Raw genomic sequence first — 22,330 nt, 5'->3', positions numbered from 1 at the left:
AGCTTGGAGAAAAGATGGCTGAGGAGGGACATAATAGAAGTCTATAAAATCATGAACCTAAAAAATCATGAGTGGAATAGAATGGGTAAATGTATATTGGTCATTTACTCTTTCAAAATATACAAAGATTAGAGGTCATTCCATGTAGTTAGCAAGTAGCACATTTAAAAAAACTGGAGAAAATTATTTTTCATTCAATGTACAATTAAGCTTTGGAATTCATTGATGAAGAATGTGGTTAAGGCAGTTAGCATAGCTGGGTTTAACAAAGGTTTGGATAAGTTCCTACAGGAGAAGTCCCTAAACTGTTATTAACCAAGTAGACTTTGAGAATATCCATTACTCATCACTGCACAATAGCAGCATAGGATCTATTTACTGATGGGATCTTGCCAGGTACTTGTGACCTGAAATGGCCACTGTTGGAAACAGGATACTGGGCTTGATAGACCCTCGGTCTGACCCAGTATGACAATTTTTATGTTCTTATTGAAGGAAGGAATTCCTTCATTTTGAAATATTGTCCCCTCCTATGATATGGACTCAAGGGGCTCCAAACTCTAAGTCAGATCATTATTTGATCTTCTTTCATGCCATCAAAGGGTATAACCCTTGACATTACATATCCTCACTATATAGCCTGGTTCTCTTAACAGCCAAGGTTGTCAAAGAAAATGGAAGGGATTTTCTAGGGAAGAATCCTCAGACTAGGGAAAATGGTGAAAGAGCAGCCTTGTTTACACCTTCAGAAATCAGTCCAGGGAATGCTTAGCCTTCTGGCGGAAAAATCACACCAAAGACTGAATGCTGGTCAAGACTACCAAGATATCCGAACCCTATGCATCCTGTTTTCATTTTTGGCTGAAGAACTTGCTTGTCTTGGAACTTCATGGGAATGATTTGAAATCAACTCACGGAAATGCCCCACCTGATTCTTAGTAAGGCAAAGGTAATTTCTGCCAGTCCTTACACTTAAGGGTCTCAAACGTGTCAGCTCAAAATATTCATCTGTATGTTGAGCTATTGCTAGGTCCTACAGGGAAATTGTCCTAGACAAATCTAACTCATTTACCAGGGTACCTATGGGCTATTAGATTCCCTCAATTTGTTCACATTCCCTAATGTTGTTACATTGACCACCTCTACCTGGGCTGCCTTCTTCTTTGCTAGCAGACAGGATTACTGGAATGCTAGATGGATGGCTCTGGCCCTCAGTTTAGACCTGGACCTGATAGTTCTACACTAGGAGTCCTGTCCTCGCTTCAGCTGCTCCAGATCATAACTCCCTCTCAACCTATAAGGCTCATGCCTATGGTATGAAAGAACCAATGAAGGTGATCGAGATCCATTCCCTGCAGGAGGCAACTATGGAGAACCATCTGCTCAAGCTCCTTATAACTTCCCTAGAGACAGAGCAAAATAGACTTGTGAAACTGGGCTACTAAATATCAACCTGAGAGGAGAACAAATTGAGTGAGATGCATATGGGTCTGTACCTAAGGTACTACATTCAGGTCCATTGACCTGGAGCCTAAGACCTGCAGAATGGACGATGGTCAGGGCAGAGGTGGAAACAGGAGAACTGAACATCAGGAATAAGTGTTATAGCCTATGACATATAAGGCCATAAGGTCACTTTCTTCTTCAGGAACACAAGGGATTCTCTGTACTCCAGAAATTGGGAAGGACTAATTGATATTTAAGAAAATTATCAGTCAGCATAGGGTTTCCTCACCTGCACAATCCTGGGCTTCCTTGCTCCACCTCAGCTCTGAATAGTTGGACATCTGCCTAAAGGAGGAACAAGATTCCCTCCATGCATCGTAAGGCATGTACTGCTCCTTGACTGACAGGTATTTGGAGTTCTGGGAGAAGTCCATTACCTGCTATTAAGTTCACTTAGAGAATAGCCACTGCCATTAGCAATGGTAACATGAAATAGACTTAGTTTTTGGGTACTTGCCAGGTTCTTCTGGCCTGGATTGGCCACTGTTGGAAACAGGATGCTGGGCTTGATGGTCCCTTGGTCTGACCCAGTATGGCATTTTCTTATGTTCTTATGGGAAAGCCTGATAGCTGCCAATGTGGGATCCAGGCTAATGAATCTGAGAAATATCTGGAGGAGATAAGAGAGAATGTCCCTGTGTATCTATGTGGGGAACCACCTAAGAAAAATTCTGCCATTCTCCATGGTTACCATAAGAATAGGAGAACACACTACCTCTACTGGGAAACCTGAATTAAATATTACTAGGTTCCTGACCTCTTTTCAAGGAACCAATGGAATCTGAAAATCTGTGACTGACCAAACCAGCCTAATACCATTGCACCTGAGGCCTACATTGAGGAGACAGGGAAGTTCCTTTAGTGATGTTCAACCACCTAGTGCCTCAGAGAGTCCAAGTATTGACATGAAGAAGCATGACTAGAACACAGTAATCCACAACAAGAAGGTGACTACCCTGACCAAATCCATCATCCTAAAATACTTCCTTAAAGGACACAGAGCCACCTGAGCAGATTGCTTGTAACCTCTGAAATTGACCACAATGAAGACTGGCCTTGGTTGAGGAGAGGGGAAGAGGAACTTCCAATAAGCACCTCTAGCTGGCCTCTGAACTTCAGTCCCTAAACTTCCAGGACCACTACATAAGACAGTTCTCTTAGAGAGGATAAAACTATACAAGGCTGAGATTGTAATGGCTGTCATTCTGTGGAGCTCCTAAGAGACGCATCCATAAAATTTGTTTCCCCAACTTGAACTAGTCCTGACCAGGCCAGATGAAAGTCAAACCAAAACAAGCTCCTAGCATCACTTCATCCATCATGTGAGACTCACCAATCCTGAATCTGTGCAGGAGCTATTGGTCCTATATAGAAAGGGTCGAGACCTCCCTGCTTTGCATATCAATGCCTGCAGGAAAAGACATCCTGGCCTCCTCTGAGATGTTAGACCCAAAGACAGAGGAAATGTGTTATGAAGCCATTGCCTATAGCAACATGTGGAGAGAGACTATAGAAAAAAAAAAAAGAGAGACTGCTTTCCTTCACTGATAATGGTCTTAAAAGATGAGGACAATTACTCCCTCCCCCCTTGTCCCCATTGAACCAACACCCTATTCTTCTCTTCAGTGAGAAGGAAATATAGATCCTTCATAGTCTTGGCCACCTTAAAGCTGCAAACAGGTGTCTCACATTGAAATCATCTCCAACAAGCAGATGTAGTAGGAAGCACTCCGAGGAAAGAGGACCCTACAAGCACCCAGAAATATGGTGCAGTAACTCAGACCCCAAGAGAGTCAGCTCCCAAAAGGGAAGGGAGAATTGATCTATCAGAACGGTTACCCAGTCAGGACTTGGCCTGTGCTCCACCGGGAACCTGGGCCTAAAGTCTTCCCGGGAACGGCCTACTTGTATCCTCAGCACCAATCCACACATCTGCACCATCTGCTGGACACAGAGAAATACTGAAGAGTTGAAGGCAACATCAGCCCTTTATAGGAAAATGAAATAAGCTTTGAGATGTTTTCTCAGTCTCTATCTGCTGGCAGGAGGATATAACCAACTTGTCTGGACTGGTCTGACATGAAAGATAAGGAACCTGCATTTTAAAAATGTTGACATAAGCTGAGCCTTCTACCTTCTTTCCAGGGTTCTCTAACAAAAAGAAAGTGAGTTCAGAGATTCCTTACCCATATTTTTGATCTTAGGGAGCACCAAATATGAATGGCACATGATTGTTTTCTACTGAAGTGAAAGTGAGAAGCCTGAGTATAAATGACTCTGTGGGTGGAAGAATATTGCTTAGTGGTCAATAATGCATCCCATCGATCCTCATTTATGTCTATTCAGGTAGTATGCACTGAATTACCTTTAGAAGTGGTGGAATCTCCAACAGCAAAGTCCTTTTTTTTTTTTAGAATAAATTAAACAGTTGTCTGGGACTGTACAGTGGTTTGTGCCTAAAGGCAGGGACATAGAATAGAACTAGATAGCCTCTTGAAGTCATTTCAGCTGCCTATCTTTCCAAGATTCTATAAATCCATACTGCTTATGGAATGTATTTTATATATGGCAACTAACAAGCAGTTAGAGTTGAAAAGAGATGATATTGAAAACCCCATATGGTGAATAAACATAAAGGTGCATGGTACAACCACCCAGAAGATTTTACAAATACTTAAACATTCTGATTCAAAGAGATGAAGCATGAAACTATAGACAATGTGCACAGAGCATTAGAGAAGCCATCAAACTACAAAACCCAGTGACTTAATCACCTCCACCTGCAAAAATATTCTGAAAAAATACGATTTTATGATGAAAGCCTATGTTCAACAGTAATACTGCACAGACATACATTGATATTTATTCAGTCACACTTTTCAAGAGAAGAGAGTTTAAAGTAGTAGTTGAGGCTCTTAATCATAGGAAAGTCCAATACGCTTGGAAATGTCCCTTCAAAATTTGCTTCTCCGTAAATGGAGTCTCCCTATTGACTTGTGACAAAAGTCACAATGAGCATATTGGTGACAGCAGGCTTAACCATCAAGATATGCCCTGCATCAGATCCCAAGACATTGACCAGTGTCTTGATTGTAGCGTGTAACACAGAGAGGCTAAGTGCAAAGCAACCCTGCAAACTTAAAGAGTGAGTTATAACTGACTGCTTGCATCCTACTGCTCTAGCTTTAGGCCACAAGATGAAGCTAGATTTTAATAAAGAATTGCATATCTTCTTCATCTGTAATTTTTACTTTGTTTGGAAGTTTGCATTTAAACTGTTTTGGTCTTACAGTTAAATGTTCTAGCAGATTCTAACCATGGTGGTACCATGTAAAGATCCATAGATGAAGGGGAGGACTGAAATAAAAGAAGTAACAATCCACAGGTCGGCAATTTGTACTTTTACAGGTTAAAAAAGGGTACAGAGCTTTGAAAAAGGACAAGCATTGCTTGAATGTTTAAATAATGGCATGATTATGCAAGAGCTATCAAAAGCAAATATGTTTGTGATATAAAAAGATTAAATGATAAGATTATATAATGTATTATACAACCAGCTCATATTTACAAAAACCCTTTATTAAACGATGGAGACTGGCTCAGTTTTATTGCTTTTCTAGAGTTGCTGCACAGGAATAAAATCAGTTATTTACTAGAGATGTGATTCATTTATCACGAATTAGGCAATTTCAACGAAATTGCCTAATTCGTCGTGAGTCGGGGGCCCCAAACCCTGAAACTGATTTCCCCGAACTACGAGGAAAATTAGTTTTTCGGGTTTGTACGGGGGGAGGGGCACATTTTATTTTTTTAAATAAAAAACCACCCCAAGCATTAAAATTCACTGTAATACAACTCCCCCCCCCCCCCACCATCCCGATCCCTCCCCAAGACTTACTAACATCCCTGGTGATCCAGCGAGCCTGCCTCGATCAAAATGGTGCCGATGCCTTTGACCTACTATGTCACAGGGGCTACCGGTGCCATTGGTCAGCCCCTGTCACATGGCCATCGGTGCCATCTTGTGCTCCTACCATGTGACAGGGGTCGACCAATGGCACCGGTAGCCCCTGTGACATAGTAAGGGCAAAGGCTATCGGCGCCAATTTGATTACTGGCAGCCGAAGATCCGAGTGCAGGAGGTTGCTCCCGGACCCCTGCTGGACTTTTGGCAAGTCTTGTGGGGGTCAGGAGGGTCCCCCAAAACTTACCAAAAGTCCCTGGTGGTCCAGTGGGGGTCCGGGAGTGACCTCCTGCACTCAGACCATCGGCTGCCAGTAATCAAAATGGCGCCAATAGCCTTTGCCCTTACTATGTCACAGGGGCTACCGGTGCCATTGGTCAGCCCCTGTCACATGGTAGGAGCACAAGATGGCACTGATGGCCATGTGACAGGGGCTGACCAATGGCACCGGTAGCCCCGGTGACATAGTAGGTGAAAGGCTATTGGCGCCATTTTAATCTAGACAGGCCAGACAGCCCGATGGCACGGAGAAATCCCTCGCGGGACCCCGCTGGACCACCAGGGATGTTAGTAAGTCTTGGGGAGGGATCAGGATGGTGGGGGGGGGGTTGTATTTAATGTTTTATTTACCTTGGTTATTCTTTTGTTATCTCATTGTTAATCTCTCTTTTGCCTTCTCTACATTCCAAGCTGCATTTTATCCCTGTTTTATTGTAACTGCTACCTTATTCTTCTATCACATGTTAATGTTTTAAGTTATTAAGTATTTATTCTTTTGTCACACCTTGTTATTTGTAAACCGGCATGATGCGACTCCCATCGCGAATGCCGGTATATAAGAAATTTAAATAAATAAATAAATAAATAAATAAATAAATAATGTATTAAAGATAATTTTAATGCTTGTGGTGGGGTTTTTTGAGCTTTTCCCGCGTTGCTTTTTTGGGCCAGTTTCGTTTTTCCCCGTTTAGTTTTTGTTCGTTTTTCCAAAAAACTAACCGAGGAAAAACGAACTTTACCCCGAAGCATCCAACTCAAAAACAACCTGGTAGAAAAAAAAGAAGCTCATCTCTATTATTTACTTTACAGCTATGGTGTTTGAGATGGTAGTATTTCCAGTCAACAGACCATGAATGTTTAAGGATGAATTTCTCATATGTGCTTGTTATGGTTTTGAGGTGTGGGCCCTTGGTCACTGCAAGAGATGGCACCTCCCACAGGGCTCCGCCCTGTGGGGACTTGCAGTGATAGGCTAGCTCCAAGCAGAGATGGACACAGAGAAAGGTAGTCTTTATTATACTGCAACATAGATGGTAACCCGAGGAACGGGCAATGATCCCAGCCAGAAGAGGAGATCTGATGGCAATGTTCCGTCTGAACGCTGCAGAGTGCAAAGCAGTCATACAGTCTCACCAGGTCCCGACAGGGAGATGGGTCTGGTAGTGGTCCGCGAAGCGGGGTAGGCCGAGAACCCAGGCCTAGATGGAGGCCAATGAGAGTAGATCCGGTAGTGGGCCACGGTGCGGGGTAGGCCAAGGATCGAGGTAGAGAAAGATGAGACAATGCAGAGACAGAACTGGAGCGGTAGTACTCACTCTGATGCTGGCAGTTGAAGTAGGAGAGAACCCCCGAGGAGCGGAGGTCCGGGACGAAATAAGGCCCCCGAGGAACGGGTACCTTAGGCATCCTTGAAGGTGGTAGGCAACCCCAGAGGGTAGACAGGAGCGAGACAAGGCCCCCAAGGAGTGGGTACCTAAGTCGTCCTGGAGCGGGAGTACACAGAGCGGCAGCATCTGGTAACGTAAAGAGATCAGCATGGAGGATTCCTTGCTAACTCGTATTAGGAATCGTGAACAGAGTTTAAATTCCAGAGCTCATGACGTCATGCGGTGGGGACGCTCCCAAAGGACGAGGCTGCTCGCGCATGCCCTAGGTGACTCCGGGAGAAAGATGGCGAATGCAATCGCCCATGCTGGACTCAGGACGCTGGAGGATTGGCGTGGTGAAGCAGAGGCAGACATCTTCCCAAAAGGAACTGAGTCAGGCAGGAAAAAGGTGAGCAATAGAGGGCGCAGCCGTCTGCGCCCAATGGGCGCAACAGTGCTTCTCGAGTTACGTTAAATTTTACTTCTGATAGCAACATTTCCACTTGAAAAATTGTGCTCGTCTTGAGTAAGCCATTTGTTCCACTTATTAAAAGGGAAGTGATGTAGGTGCAATTCTGAGGCTTGGTCCCAGGACATCCAGCGGTATTTGGTTACACATTTCTAATTGGGTTGTTAAACTGACAGGCCGATACAGTACAGTGCACTCCGTTAGCCTGCTATTGGACGCGCGTTTTCCCTTACCCCTTATTCAGTAAGGGGAGGAAAACGCGCGTCCAACCCGCGGCACCTAATAGCGCCCTCAACATGCAAATGCACGTTGATGGCCCTATTAGGTATGCGAGCGGGATACAGAAAGTTAAATGTGCAGCCAAGCCACACATTTTACTTTCAGAAATTAGTGCCGACCCAAAGGTCGGCGCTAATTTCTTCCGGCGCCGGGAAAGTGCACAGAAAAGCAGTAAAAACTGCTTTTCTGTGCACCCTCCGACTTAATATCATAGCGATATTAAGTCGGAGGTCCCGAAAAGTAAAAAAAAAAATAAAAAAAAAAATTTGAATTCGGCCCGCAGCTGTTGGGCCGAAAACTGGACGCTCAATTTTGCCGGCATCTGGTTTCCGAGCCCGTGGCTGTCAGTGGGCTCGAGAACCGAGGCCAGCAAAATTGAGCGTCGGCTGTCAAACCTGCTGACAGCCGCCGCTCCTGTCAAAAAGGAGGCGCTAGGGACGCGCTAGTGACCCTAGCGCCTCCTTTTCCCGTTTTTACCGCGTCACCTAATTTAAATACAGAATCGCGCACACCGGCGAAGGGCCAGTGCGCGCTAGGAGAGCGGGCGTTCGTCCGCTCTCCCATGGACTTTACTGAATCGGCCTGTGAGTTTTACTCCATTTAACTTTCAATACTCTCTTTCCTTATATAACTTTTGTCTTATAAAGATTGTAGCTCTTTCTTTCTCCATTGCAGGCTGATTATACCTAGGAAATAGGAAAGGGAATAGAATATCCTAGCAAACTCTGAGATCTACGCTCTTCCTTGGGGTTTTTTTGTTTTTGTTTTTTTTTAGAGATGTTTTAGAGATGTTTGTTAAATTAGCCCTATGGGTAGTATAAGGATAGCTCTTGAATGTCAGGGACTTGAACTCTGTGCAAAAGAGGGCTCACGCTTAAAGAAGCGCTTCACTTACAAGCAGATATATTTTACATCCAGGAAACTCATTTACTAAAAATAGACAAAAGACTATTAAGACATGGTAAATTTCATGAATTTCTATTACAACTTCAGGCAACTTCAGTCCTGGAGTGCCAAAAACAGGTCTGGTTTCAGGATATCCACAATAAATATGCAGGAGCTATATCTGCATACAACAGAGGCACTACATGCAAATATACCTCAAATATATAAGAACATGCCATACTGGATCAGACCAAGGGTCCATCAAGCCCAGCATCCTGTCTCCAACGGTGGCCAATCCAGGCTATAAGTACCTGGCAAGTACCCAAAAACTAAGTCTATCCCATGCTACTGATGTCAGTAATAGAAGTGGCTATTTTCTTAGTCAACTTGATTAATAGCAGGTAATGGACTTCTCCTCCAAGAACTTATCCAAACCTTTTTTAAGCCCAGCTCTACTAACTGCACTAACCACACCCTCTGGCAACAAATTCCAGAGTTTAATTGTGCATTGAGTGAAAAAAAACTTTCTCTGATTAGTTTTAAATGTGCTACATGCTAATTTCATGGAGTGGATAATGATATTCTTTGTGGCATTCCAAGACCGGAGTTGCCTATCCCTGCTCTATTAGCATCAAGCCATGTGGCTCACAACAATGATGTTGTGGGCATATTGTTTAGCAAAATTGTAGACATTTCTTTACAAGAAATTAGAAAAAATGAAGCTGGCAACTATATTTTATCAATGTAACTTTTAGAAGGAATCCTCTCTCAGCTGTGAATATTGATGCCTTTAAGAAGGAGCACAGTCCCTTTTTTTAAAATAATATTTGCTTAAATTTGACTTCCTTTGCTACTGCACCTCTGATTTTAGGATCAGATTTTGATCTTGTTTAGGCTTTCACTAAATTAATGTCCCTAGTATTAGGCCTACAATGATTTTCCCAATGTTAAAGCTAACTTTGTTTTGAGATGAATATGGAGCACTCTTAAAAGAGATAGGCCACTAGTGAGTTTCTAGAGCACTCCAAAAGAAACTGCAGACTCTGTGAGCTTCAGCACAGAGTCTCCAAGAGTTTATAGGAAGGAAGTGAAACCAGGAGCTCTTCTCCTGGAGAAAGAGAACTATTTTGTTTCACAAGATGAGCATGGGAGACAACACCTTCACTGCTGATAGAAAGGATCAGCAAAAGGATTCCCAGAAGCAGTGGCATACCTAAAGTATTTGGCACTGCAGGTGGTTACTTCTTTGGCACACACCTCTATATATAATTTTAAAATTTTCTAAACATTGATAAAATGTTTCAAAACAGCAGACACATCAAATAACACCCAATAATTAAAACCAAGAAGGATTTTAAAAATCTTCTGCTTTCCCTGTCATCCTAAGATGACTGGGAGGTATGTATATATACACACACACACACACACAATATGCTCCCTTTCTCTCATATAGACACACACACATGCATGCTTGGTAGAGATAGAGGGAGCATGTGTGTGTGAGACATACACACACTTTCCCTGTACCTCTCTCTCACACACACACAAACACACTTTAAAACAGCTGATGAATAGAATAATATTCAATAATTAGAAGTTCCTATACAAATTTTTAAAAATTTCCTAAACATCGATAAAACATTTTAAAACAGCAGAAATCAAATAACACCCAGTAATTAATGTAAGGATTTTAAAAATCCCCCATTCTCCATACTTGTCACCCTAAGATTGTTGTGAACTGGAGGTACACACACACACACACAAAATATGCTCCCTCTATTTCTCTCACACACATACACATGCTTCCTCTCTCACTCCCCCCCATACTCCCAGGCACCCTCTCATACAGACACACAGGTATCTTCTCACATACGCACCCACAAGACCCTCTCATATATATACACAGGCACACACACACTCACTCTTATATACACTGTCTCATATACACACAGGCATCCTCTCATATACACACACATACACACACCCACCCTCATACATACATACACCTCTCATACACTGGCACTAACTCTCTCAGGACCAGTCTCTTGCTTCTTTGGCCGCTGGCTGCACAGCAGGGCCTCGTTCTGCTGCTGGCACCGGGAAAAGCCAGTAACACTGCAGGGCCTCTTCTGACACTTGCTCCGGGAGACGCCGATGGCACTGCAGGGCCTCTTCTGCCACCAGCTCTGGGCAAATCCAAAAGCACCACATGGCCTCTTCATTTGCTGCTGGCTCTTCTTCTGCAGGAGCTCGCTTTTCAGAATCTCATACAGCAGCCCACTATATAATGAGGAAAACAGGACAATGTGATTAACCTATGTCATACTCCCCACAGTACTCTATCAGTACAAAATGTAAAAGGAATGATATCAGCAGCCAGCAGCATGAGAATCATACTGAATCTCCAGGTATTGTGGTCTAGTGGATGAATTGTGGCAGATCTCTATTTCTCCTAGGGGAGGCAATCACTAGGCTCGTTTTAAACCTTAGATTTAATTTAAATACCACAGCTCCTCAAGGTTTAAATTTAGACATTGCATATGCTAAATTACAGAATGCCATTCAAACATTCCTACTGCTTCTAAAAACCGTAATTGACTACTTTTTCCATACCAATATCAATATATTGAAACAATTTGTGATTTCTCTTTATTTAAAATATTTCAAAAAGCTATCAGTCACTAACTTTCAAACAGGCGTGCAGGAGCACATATATGCACAAGAGTTGGCATGAGCTCAGCGACGCGGTAATTTTATAACATATGCACACATATACAAATATGTATATGTGTATGTATAAAATAGCCTGGGCATGTGTATATGTGCCCCCAATTTTGCAAGTGGGTGCACAAATCCGCATAAATGGGGTATGAGCTACCCAACTGAGGAAATTTATAACAGATACGTGACTTTGCCATGACTAGTTTTACCAGCTCGTCCACCCTTTCTCCCAGCCAAAAGCTAGGTCCTCCAAACCCCCTGGTTCTTTAGCCTGCACTCCCCCCAGTTACTCCAGACCCCTTAAATCACCTAGGGATGCCTGCTTTTTTTTTTTTAAACTTATACCTCGTCCACAGCAGAAGTAAACTTACGCGGCACTGGACCTGGTCATGCATCCAAGCGTGTAAGTACTTGCGTGCACTTCTCTTGGCCCCGCTCCAGAACACCTATGGCACCATACACACCACACCCCTATTTTCACCCTTTTTTTTTCTCATGCGAAATATGCGTGCATCAGTACATGAGCGCGCATCCCCCCACTTTATAAAATCGGGTGGACACATGCATGTACTTGTGGCCTGGTTTGGCCACTGTTGGAAACAGGATACTGGGCTTGATGGACCCTTGGTCTGACCCAGTATGGCATATGTTATGTTCTTATGTGCATATCTTCTGATTTTGGTACACGTTCAGCTTTTAAAATTCACCTGATAATGTTGTTATTCTTTTAATGAAACCCCACACATTTTTTTTTTTTTTTTTAAATACGAACACTGGCCACGTTTCCTGCATCAGGGGAAACTTTCAAGACTCGTAGCAGTCTCAAAATAGCATCACTGTAACAAAGAACTCTGCCATTATTCAAATGTTTGCCAACCCATCAGAGAGGAGTACACGTTTTTGTCTACAATTGGTCACAGTACAATCTTCCAGTCTCTTAGTCCTTACCAAACAGTGGGACAAAAATGAATTTACATAATGTGCGTACTTATCAAGGATTAATCAATCCAATTAAATTAATGTGCTGCACTCCACTTTGCTATTGAGTCAAATTGAAGGAATATATCTAAAACTGCTCTTTTTCATTCAATTTTGCTTCCCCGTCACCACCCTGCCAACATACTGACACCTTTGCAGCCAGAGGACTAGAAACTTATCTGCATATCCTACCCATCTGCTCCTGGAAGAGGACTCCAGAGGTCACCGCAATCAAATCCAGGCTTCAGGCTCCACAGCCCCAGCTTCCAGAGGCCCCAGACCCCTTGCAGCAAAAAAGGACTGGAAGGCTCTTCTGCATATCCTAAACAGCTGCCCCCAGGGAGGACTCCAGAGGTCACCGAGAGTGAATCTAGGCTTCAGGCTCCACAGCCCCAGCTTCCAGAGGTCCCACACCCCTTGCAGCAGAAGAGGACAGGAAGCGCACACTGTCACATCTTAAGATTCCTTATAAGCAAGTTTGCTTACCATAAATGGTGTTTCTGTAGATAGCAGGATGAATTAGCCATGCTATCATGGGAACTGTCAATCAGGCCAGGGAAGTGGAGCTTCAAAAGTGATGTCAGAGCTTTGCTCTGAGGCTGTGCGTGGTTTTCCGCGCTGGAATAGACTCTCCTCAGTCTGTGATAAAGCAAGCGTGGTCGTGAAGACAAAAGGTCGACTGGACAGGGAGGTGGGTGTGTCAGCATGGCTAATTCATCCTGGTATCTACGGAAACACCGTTTACGGTAAGCAAACTTGCTTTTTCCCCTCGATAGCAGGGCTGAATTAGCCATGCTGTCATGGGAGTTCTAAGCTCCCCATCACGCTGGAGTAGTATATTTATTCTGGAGTGAGTGAAGCGTGATGACTAAGTGCCAGTCGACCTAGAAGCACCTGTAGCGAATGCCTGTAGAAGGGAACGGCTTAATTTGGCATCGTCCGTTGTTTGCTGATCTAAGCAGTAATGGGCCGTGAAGGTATGGAGGGAGGCCCACGTGGCCACTTTACAAATGTCCAATGGTGGAACTTGTTGGAGATGAGCTAGAGAAGCTGTCACTGCTCGTGTCTGATGCGCCGTGGGGTGCGTGGGTAGTTTTTCTTGTTGTTTCTCGTAGCAAAATTGTATGCATTGCGTCATGCATCTAGATATAGTTCGTTTTGACACTGGAAGACCCGGAGCATTCGGGTTAAAGGAAATGAAGAGTTGCGACGGTCTGGTCACGGAATGGGTTCCCTGTTTGAGTATGCTAGTGCTCGTTTGCAGTCCAAAGTGTGAAGGAGTTTTTCTCTTTCAGTGGAATGAGGTTTCGGACAGAACATCGGTAATTCGATGGATTGATTAAGGTGAAACGGAGAGACCACCTTAGGAAGAAATGAAGGATGCGTCCATAGTAGTAATTTGTGGTGCTAAAATTGGTGGTATGGGCTGTAGTGCACCAGCTCCTGTAGTTCACTCACCCGACGAGCTGACGTGATGGCTGTCAGGAAGACTACCTTTCAGGTGAGGTACTTGACGTGTGCCGAATCTAGTGGTTCAAACGGCGACACCATAAGTTGTTCCAAAACCAAATTAAATTCCAAGGAACCGGAGGTTTGAAAATCGGGGCCGAAGGTGTGATAGGCCCCGGAGGAAATGGGAAATCATTGTGTGGAGGGAAATAGACTGTCCGTCCTATAACCTGTGGAAGGCAGCAATTGCGCTCAGGTGGACGCAAACAGAAGCTTTGGCCATCCCCGCCCAGTATAGGGTATGTAGATAATCAAGTAGTCGCACCGGGGAACACGACAGTGGGTCAATCCCCTCTGATCCACACCAGGTCGCGTACCGTTTCCATTTGAATTGGTAATTACAGCGCGTGGATGGTTTCAATGACTCGAGTATCACATTCTGAACTGTGAGAGAGAGTCCCTGCTCTGAGAGAAGGAGCCGTTCAGCCTCCAAGCTGTTAGGCATAGGGAGGAGTGCAGCGGATAAGTAGAGTGCCCTGTTCTTGGGAGAGAAGATCGGCCTGAGGTGGCAATCATAGCGGGGGCTCCGTGGACAATTGAAGGAGATGTGTACACCACGGCTTCCGGGGCCAAGCCGGCACTATCAATATGAGGTGTGTTTCATCCAGCATGCATTTTTGTAACGTGCGTGCGATTAGTGGGATGGGAGGGAAGGCGTACATTAACGGTTCTGTCCAAGATATAAGAAACACATCCTGGGCTTGCCAGAGTGGGCTGGGCCACACCAAGCAAAAACGAGTCACCTTCCTGTTGGACTCGGTGGCAAAAAGGTCGAGTGTTGGTCGGCCCCATTTGAGGAATATGGTGTCTGCCACATCCTGCTGCAGGGACCATTCGTGTGGATGAAAAACTTGACTCAATCTGTCCGCTCGAGTTTGGCAATTCCTGGGATGTATGTGGCTTGCAGGTGAATCAAGTCACTGCATGCCCATGTACAGATGGTAAGGGCCTCTCAACATTGGGCCCAGGATCCCGACCCTCCTTGTTTGTTGATGTAAAACATGGCTACTTCTATTGTAGTATTAATTTTTCTTTGAAAATCTTCTCCTGTGTATTTCAGAAGTTTCCTTAAGAGCCTCTAATTTTTCATATAAAAAGTGATTGTAAGGTTTTTTCTTAAGTTTCAGATATACAATATTTAGATTGTATTTTGAAAAGTATTTGGTTACAGCATTTTTCTAAAATCATGTTATGGAAATGGTATTTTTTCTTGTATATTTGAATTTAAAAATTATAAAATAAAGAATTAAAAAAAAAAAAAACATGGCTACTTGGTTGTCGGTGTATACCATGACCCTGTGACCTTGGAGGTGGGCAAGAAAGGTTCGTAGCGCCTAACGTATTACCCGTAGCTCCAGGAGATTGATCTGGAAGGACTGTTCCTGCTGGATCCAGAGACCTTGGGTCTGAAAGTGATGCCATCCCTTGCGGTAGGCATCCGTGGTGAGGACTGCATTGTGCGGCAGGTGCGTGAAAGGTGCCCCTTTGGTGAGTGTGTGCTTTTTTAACCACCAGTTGAGTTCTGAGGCCATGGCTGTCGTTAACGAGACCTTCCAGGTGAGTGGTTGCGCATGTTGTTTCCATTGTCGTTTGAGGTTCCACTGTAGTTTCCGCATATGTAATCGTGTGTGGGATTCTGCGTGGATGGAAGCCGCCATATATTCCAACGCTGTCAAGACCTGACGGGCGGAGGGAGTCCAGGTAGCCTGTAGGCAGCGAAAGATCTGGCGCATGGTTTGTCGTCTGTCTCGTGGAAGAAAGACCGAAAGAAGCGTCTCATGGTCCGATATGGTTCTATCTCCGAGGGAATTTCATTCTCCTCGGGGGGCTCCTCACTTACCTGTGAATAATCCGAATCCCCATGATTGGGGCTGTCGGGTGGTGAATGGCTGCGCCTAGGTCTCGAGGGTCCAGGGGCCGGATCAACCGGAACAGAAGGACCCATCCGAGGAGCAGACTGCATCTGGACAAAGGCGTGAATCCCCTTAAATAATTCCACCCAGGAAAGCGAAGCCAGATCTGGCCGCAGGGGTACCAGGTCTCTCGGGTTCCCTGGCTGCTCGCCGCGGTCTGCTAAGTCCGGAGTGTTCCCTAAGGAACCGCTGGGATGGGACCGGTCTTGTCCTGGAACTGCCATGGCTTCCTCAAATTGGGCACATAGGGAGTCTGCTTCCTCGCTCTGTGTGGCTCTAAGGTTGCATGCTGAGCAGAGGCTTAGAGTGTGCATGCCTGATTCTGGGGGTGCCGACTCTGCGAACGCAGAGGCATTCTTATGCTCCATTTGCCTGAAATGCGGTATCGTCCTACAATGTGCGCCTAACACGGGTGCTCAACAGCATGCGCCTATAGCTAGCGCCTTAGAAACAGTGCGCCTATAGCGGGCGCCTTAGAAACGTGCGCCTATAGCGGGCGTCTTAGAAACAGTGCGCCTATAGCGGGCGGTCTTAGAAACAGTGCGCCTATCAACGGGGCGCCTTATAAATGTGCGCCTATCAATGGGGCGTCTTATAAATGTGCGCCTATCAACGGGGCGCCTTATAAATGTGCGCCTATCAACGGGGCGCCTTATAAATGTGCGCCTATCAACGGGCGTCTTAGCAGATGTGTGCGTATACAAGTAGCGTGCGCTAACAACGTGCGCCTATCGCGTGCGCTAACAATGTGCGCCTATCGCGTGCGCTAACAACATGCGCGAACAATGAGCGTTTAGCAAACAAAAGCGCTTAAATCTGAAACAAGAAGTAGGCAGGCAAGAATGGCGACCTTCCCAGGCGGGCGGCCTCGTAGGCAGGCCCAGTCAGTCCACACTTCCTCGGAGACCAAGTAAAAATGTATGCCTTACCTTGTCTTCGACGCTTCCCGGCTGCGACCCGGGCGGTCTCCGGCTGCGGGGGGAGAGGGGAATACCTTCACCGCCGCGTTTAAGGAAGTGCACCCGCTGCCTCTAGGCCGCGCCCGAACCGCTCGGGGGCCAAGTCCACGCCGGGACCGAGGCTGCCTCTAGGCCGCGCCCGAACCGCTCGGGGGCCAAGCCGCGCCAGAGCCCTTCTCATTCGGGGGCTGGGTCCCTGCCGCAAACCGGCCACCAGACCGAGGCTCCTACCTCCGAGGGACCACGGAAGTCAGCTCGGGAAACTCAACTGGGTGAATGACCGCCTGGTATCACCACAGGAGTGCGGGGCTCGTCTTCAGTAGATTTCTTCTATGAATTTAGTCGATAGAATTTAGAAACACGCTCAGCGAGCGTGGGTAGCTTCAAACTGCTTTGGAGACGGAAATTACTGAATTGCTTCACTTCCTGTGGGGGTATATGTACCCGTGCTGACGTCAGATCCGTCTCCAACTGCTAGCACGAGCACACTATACCCATTTGTTTTGAGTCCATCTGCTACACGCTAGGAAATTGGTTCTTACCTGCTAATTTTCGTTCCTGCAAGACCACAGATCAGTCCAGTCCAGCGGGTTATGCACTCCCACCAGCAGATGGAGTCAGAGAGCAAAGCTTCGAGGCACTGGTATCCCAAGTGTGCCACCTGCAGTTCATCAGTATTTATCGATACCCAAGCAAAGTATAATTGACTAAAAACCAAAATATTATAGAATCCTTCTGATAGATTCCCTATGTACAGCAGCTAACCGTTAGGTGAATCAGTCTTTCGGCAGTAGCACCTGGGCAGAATCCTGGACTGATCTGTGGTATTACAGGAACGAAAATTAGCAGGTAAGAACCAATTTTCCTTTCTTGTACATACCCAGACCAGTGGGATGTACCAAAGCCACATTACACTGGGCGGGAACCTGAAAGACCCGCTTGCAAGACGCTCTCTGCAAAAAGCGCTTGGTCCGGATCCCTGACATCCAGTCGATAATGCCTTGTGAAGGTGGTTGTGTTTGAGGCATTGTGGACCCTTGGTTGCAATGGGGAGGAGCCCCGTGGGGAACCACTGCGATAGGCTGACACAGTTAGCAGACACAGAATGGATAGAGTCTTTATTGTACTGCTGGAAATAGATGGTAAAGCAGGAAGGTAAGGCACTGATCCACAAGGTGCCAATACGCTCAAGAGGCTCAGAAGTGTAGTCTCACCCAGATGTTTACGATAGGCAGGAGCCCGCAGTGCGGGTAACGCCGCGGCTGGTGGGTGGAGTTGGAGGGCCAGTTCGTAGAGGTACTCACAGAGTGAAGGTGTCTTCCTGTTGGTAGAATGGTGGGACCGAAGGTCCGAGGTGCAGGATATGAAGAAGATAAGCCCTCGAGGAGCGAGTACCCAATGGTCCAATATCCTGGAAATGAATAAGAGAAAAGACCCCCGAGGAGCGGATGTCTAGGTTAGTGAGGACCCCGAAGGGAAGTTGGAAGCGAGAGATCCCCCGAGGAGCGGGTGTCTAGAGCTTCTGCTGGAGCGAGGCCCTTAGCGAAAGGAGGCATCTAAGCTAGCAGTTTAGAGCAGGCAGAGTAGCGAAGCGAAGTTTTGCTAACTCAAATTGTTAGCGGAAGCGGAGGCTAGTTATACCCAGAGGTACTGACGTCATGCGGTGGGGCCGCCCCCGAGGTTCCCGCCAAGACGTATATTTGAACGTCAGAGATGTGCGCACCTGCGCCCTAGGTAGCCAAGGGAGTGAGCATGGTGGATGGGGATGCCCATGCTGGTCTGAGAACGCAAAGGCCCGCAGCACTCGGCACCGGAGACAGCCATCTTGCCTAAAGAGAGGGAAAGGGGAGAAAAAGAGGTAAGGCAGGGCGGTTGCAGCAGTCTGCAACCGATGGACGCAACAAAGGTATGCAGGGAAAACCAGATTGCGGTTCTACAAATCTCCTCAGGAGACAACCGACACTACGCCCAAGAAGCCGCTTGCGCTCTCATCGAGTGAGCTTTCAAACCAGTCGGGATGGGGTGACCTTTCCCGATGTAGGCCAAGCAAATTGTTTCCTTCAGCCAGCGAGCCAAGGATGCCTTTTCACCGTTCTTCAGACCTCCAAAGAGTACAAAAAGGTGATCCGATTTTCGAAAAGAGTTAGTGACCTTCAAATACCAAAGGAGAACCCGGCGGACATCTAACAGGCAGGGGCAACCGGTATTGCTGCAACACTGGGTCCCACTGCGATAGTAGATCTCTCTGCAATGGTCTCAGGTGAGCAAAGGCCCAAGGCACCAAATCCAAAGTCAAAGCAATGAACCCCCAAACTTGTAGGTAATCCCACACTCTGGGGATTGGAAGCTGTAACAAGAGACGCACTTGTTGCTGCAATTTGTATATCCTGTCATTTGTGAGAAACACCCTGCCCTGGAGGGTGTCGAAATGAGCTCCCAAATACTCTAGATACTGTGATGAAGTCAGATGACGTTTCACTTCGTTGATTATCCAAGCTTAAGGACTGGAGACAATGGATCACACAAAGAACCGTCCGCTCACCTTCCTCTTCCGACTTGGCTCAAATCAGCCAATTGTCGATGTAAGGATGGACCTTTATCCTTTCCTTCCGGAGGGTCGACGCCACCATGACCATCACTTTGGTAGAGGTGCACGGGGCCATCGCCAGTCTGAAAGGCAGCACCCGGAACTGAAAATGCTGACCCAGGATCTTGAATCGTAGGAATCTCTGGTGAGCGCTGCGAATCGGGATGTGTAGAGCAGCCTCAGTGAGATCCAAGGAGGCGAGGAACTCTCTCTTTCGAACTGCTGCGATGACTGTTCGAAGTGTTTCCATTCGAAAACGGGGCACCTTCAAGCAGCGAAATCACCTTCTGTAGGTCCAGGATGGGCTCCTTTTTGGGAACCACAAAATAAATGGAGTACCATCCCCTCCCCCATTCCTCGAACGACACGAGGACAATCACCTTCAGGGCCAGCAATCTTTGTAGAGTGTCTTCTACCACGGTTCGCTTGTTGCGGGAAATGTATTGCGATTCTACAAAGGCCAGCATGAGAGGCCTGGAAAATTCTAAGGCAAAACCTTCTTTTACCACCTCCAACACCTAGCGATCGGAGGTGACCCTGGCCCACTCCTCGTAAAATTGGGACAACCTGCTCCCAATCATCCCGTCCAAGGAGTGGGCGAGCCTGATTTCATTGGGCAGGCTTCCCAGTTCCGGTTCCCTGACCAAAACCACCTCTGGCAGGATGACTGGAGCCGCGAAAGGACTGTGTACGGGGAGAGGTCTGTCTGGAACCTGAGGGTGGAACACTCCTCCCCGATCTGCTTTTTCAGAAATCCCAAAAACGGGATCGAGGACCGAATGATTTCCTGTAGGGCTCTCTATCTTCCAGGAATTTATAGCCCTTGGAATCTCCCAGAGATTTCATCAGCTGATCCAAATCCTCCCCAAACAGCAACTCGAAAAGGCAGACTGCACAGTTGCGACTTGGAGGAAGCATCTGCTGCCCAATTGCAAAGCCATAGTTGTAGAGCCGCCACCAAGGAGACCATAGCCCGGGCCACCGAACGCACCAAGTCATATAAGGCATCCGCCACATATGCTACCGCCACCTTCAAACGAGCCGCCTGAGAAACTGAGAGAAGACGATGGGACCTGCGGTTTTTGAATCCAACATAAACACGCTCTTTGCATCATGCTGGCACACACCGCCGCCCGAAGTCCTAAGGAGGAGACCTCGAACACCCACTTCAGATGCAGCTCCAGCTTGCGTTCCTGCACATCTCTGAGAGCAGCCGCTCCCACCACTGGAATGGTCGTCTTCTTGGTCACCACTGATAGAGCCACATCCACCTTAGGTAACCTGAGGCATTCTAAATGTTCCTCCATTAGCGGGTAGAGTTTTTGCATCACCCGGTCGACCTTAAGCCCCGCTTCCAGGGATTCCCACTACTAGCTGATGAGCTTTTGAATCTTCTTCGGGATGGGAAAAGCACTAGGTGGACCCTGGAGACTGTCCAGGACTGGTTTCACTCCCTCGCTGTTGGAATCTTCCAGCGAGGGTCTCACTCCCAATTCCTCAAGCACCTGGGGGAATAAGGGGGCGCAATTCCTTCCTCTTAAACAGCCGGACTACCTGGGGGTCGTCCCACTCCGCACTAGGTTCTACCTGATCCTGATCGTCGTCGCCCGTATCTATGTCTGGAGGGACTCACCCTGATCCGAGGCGATGTCCCTCGAGGGCAGAGTGGAGTCGTTCCCCTGCTGGTCGACTGCACCTGCTAAATCCTCCCAAGCCAAAGTTGCCCAGGATGGACGACTGTCGGTTCGCAGATGGGGATGCTTGGGAACTCCCATCCTAGGCTCTGCACTTCACGAGCTTCTGAGCCAGAAATGTTTCATGCATGAGCAGCACAAATTCCGGTGAAAATCCCCCTGATCCCATCTCTGCTAGAATCAGTGTCCGTGTGTCTCGATTCCTCCGATCTCAGAGATCGCTCACTGAGGGACAGTGGGGGTTCCACCAGAGGAGTTTCTGCCATGTTCCTCCTGCAAAAAAGGGCATATAACTCCCTCCCCAGAAGAAAACAAGTACTGCCACCCAGCCCTGGTGACTCCCACCAAGAATGGGATGAAAATCAGCCCCAGGAATGCTGGGGAGCCATGTGGGAGGTCGAAAAAGAAAAAACAAAATGGCCACCACGGTAAAAATAGCTCCGGAGCCGGCGGTAAAAATGGGGCAGGGAACCTAAAAACGTCCTTGGAGGTTCTTACCAGGGCTGAAACACTCTCCCCTCCTCTTCAGAGGTCTGCCTGACTCTGCCCCACCGGGCAGACTGATTTACGCCGGGAGCCACAGTGAGCAGGGAACTTGGAGCTGGTTTTTTTTTTTTAAACTCAGAAACTTTAACTTCTAGTAACAGAAAAAAGTAAAGCCTAAGCTAAGAATAATAGAAAAAAATCCCCAAAGGTGCTACTTCCCTGTACCACAGACACTGAGGGGGAAGCCTTCGGGTCGCTGAGGGAGCCAGTCCCCTGGCTATCAGGGAACCCGGAACCACATGGGTTAGCACCGCCAGGGGTAACCAACCCCCTGGTTTGCCCGGCTCTACCTGAGAGATGGCCCAGACACTGAACCTAGCACCTCAGGGAGCAAGAAAAATCCATCTCACACAGAGCTGCAGGTGTACACGACCACCATCTGCTGAGTCAGAGAAATACTGATGAGCTGCATGTGGCACAATTGGGATACCAGTACCTCGGAACTTTGCTCTCTGACTCCATCTGCTGGTGAGAGTACATAACCCACTGGTCTGGACTGATCTGGGTATGTACAGGAACTTGTCTTATTTTTGTTTTAATCTGTCTTAAGTTTGAATCTTTTATACTTATTATGTATGTTATAATGTATATCACTTAGGGCCCAGGCACAAGTGATTAATACATTTTAATAACTATAAATAAAATACACATACAAATGTGCTTATTACTCGCCA

General features: G+C 46.6%; 1 long non-coding RNA gene across 2 annotated transcripts in view; it reads right to left on the bottom strand.

Moving 5' to 3' along the window:
- Nucleotides 1–10,529: 10,529 nt before the first annotated feature.
- The window catches only part of LOC115092123, a 38,346-nt gene continuing 26,545 nt past the window's right edge, over nt 10,530–22,330 (bottom strand). For both annotated transcript variants that reach the window (XR_003856909.1, XR_003856908.1), the window contains exon 3: nt 10,530–11,029. This is a non-coding gene — a long non-coding RNA (uncharacterized LOC115092123). The remainder of the gene's footprint in view (nt 11,030–22,330) is intronic.

This window comes from Rhinatrema bivittatum, chromosome 5 (assembly GCF_901001135.1).
Source record: "Rhinatrema bivittatum chromosome 5, aRhiBiv1.1, whole genome shotgun sequence".
Taxonomy (NCBI): domain Eukaryota; kingdom Metazoa; phylum Chordata; class Amphibia; order Gymnophiona; family Rhinatrematidae; genus Rhinatrema; species Rhinatrema bivittatum.
The sequence above is the reverse complement of the archived record's forward strand: the minus strand, read 5'-3'. Positions and strand labels throughout refer to the sequence as shown.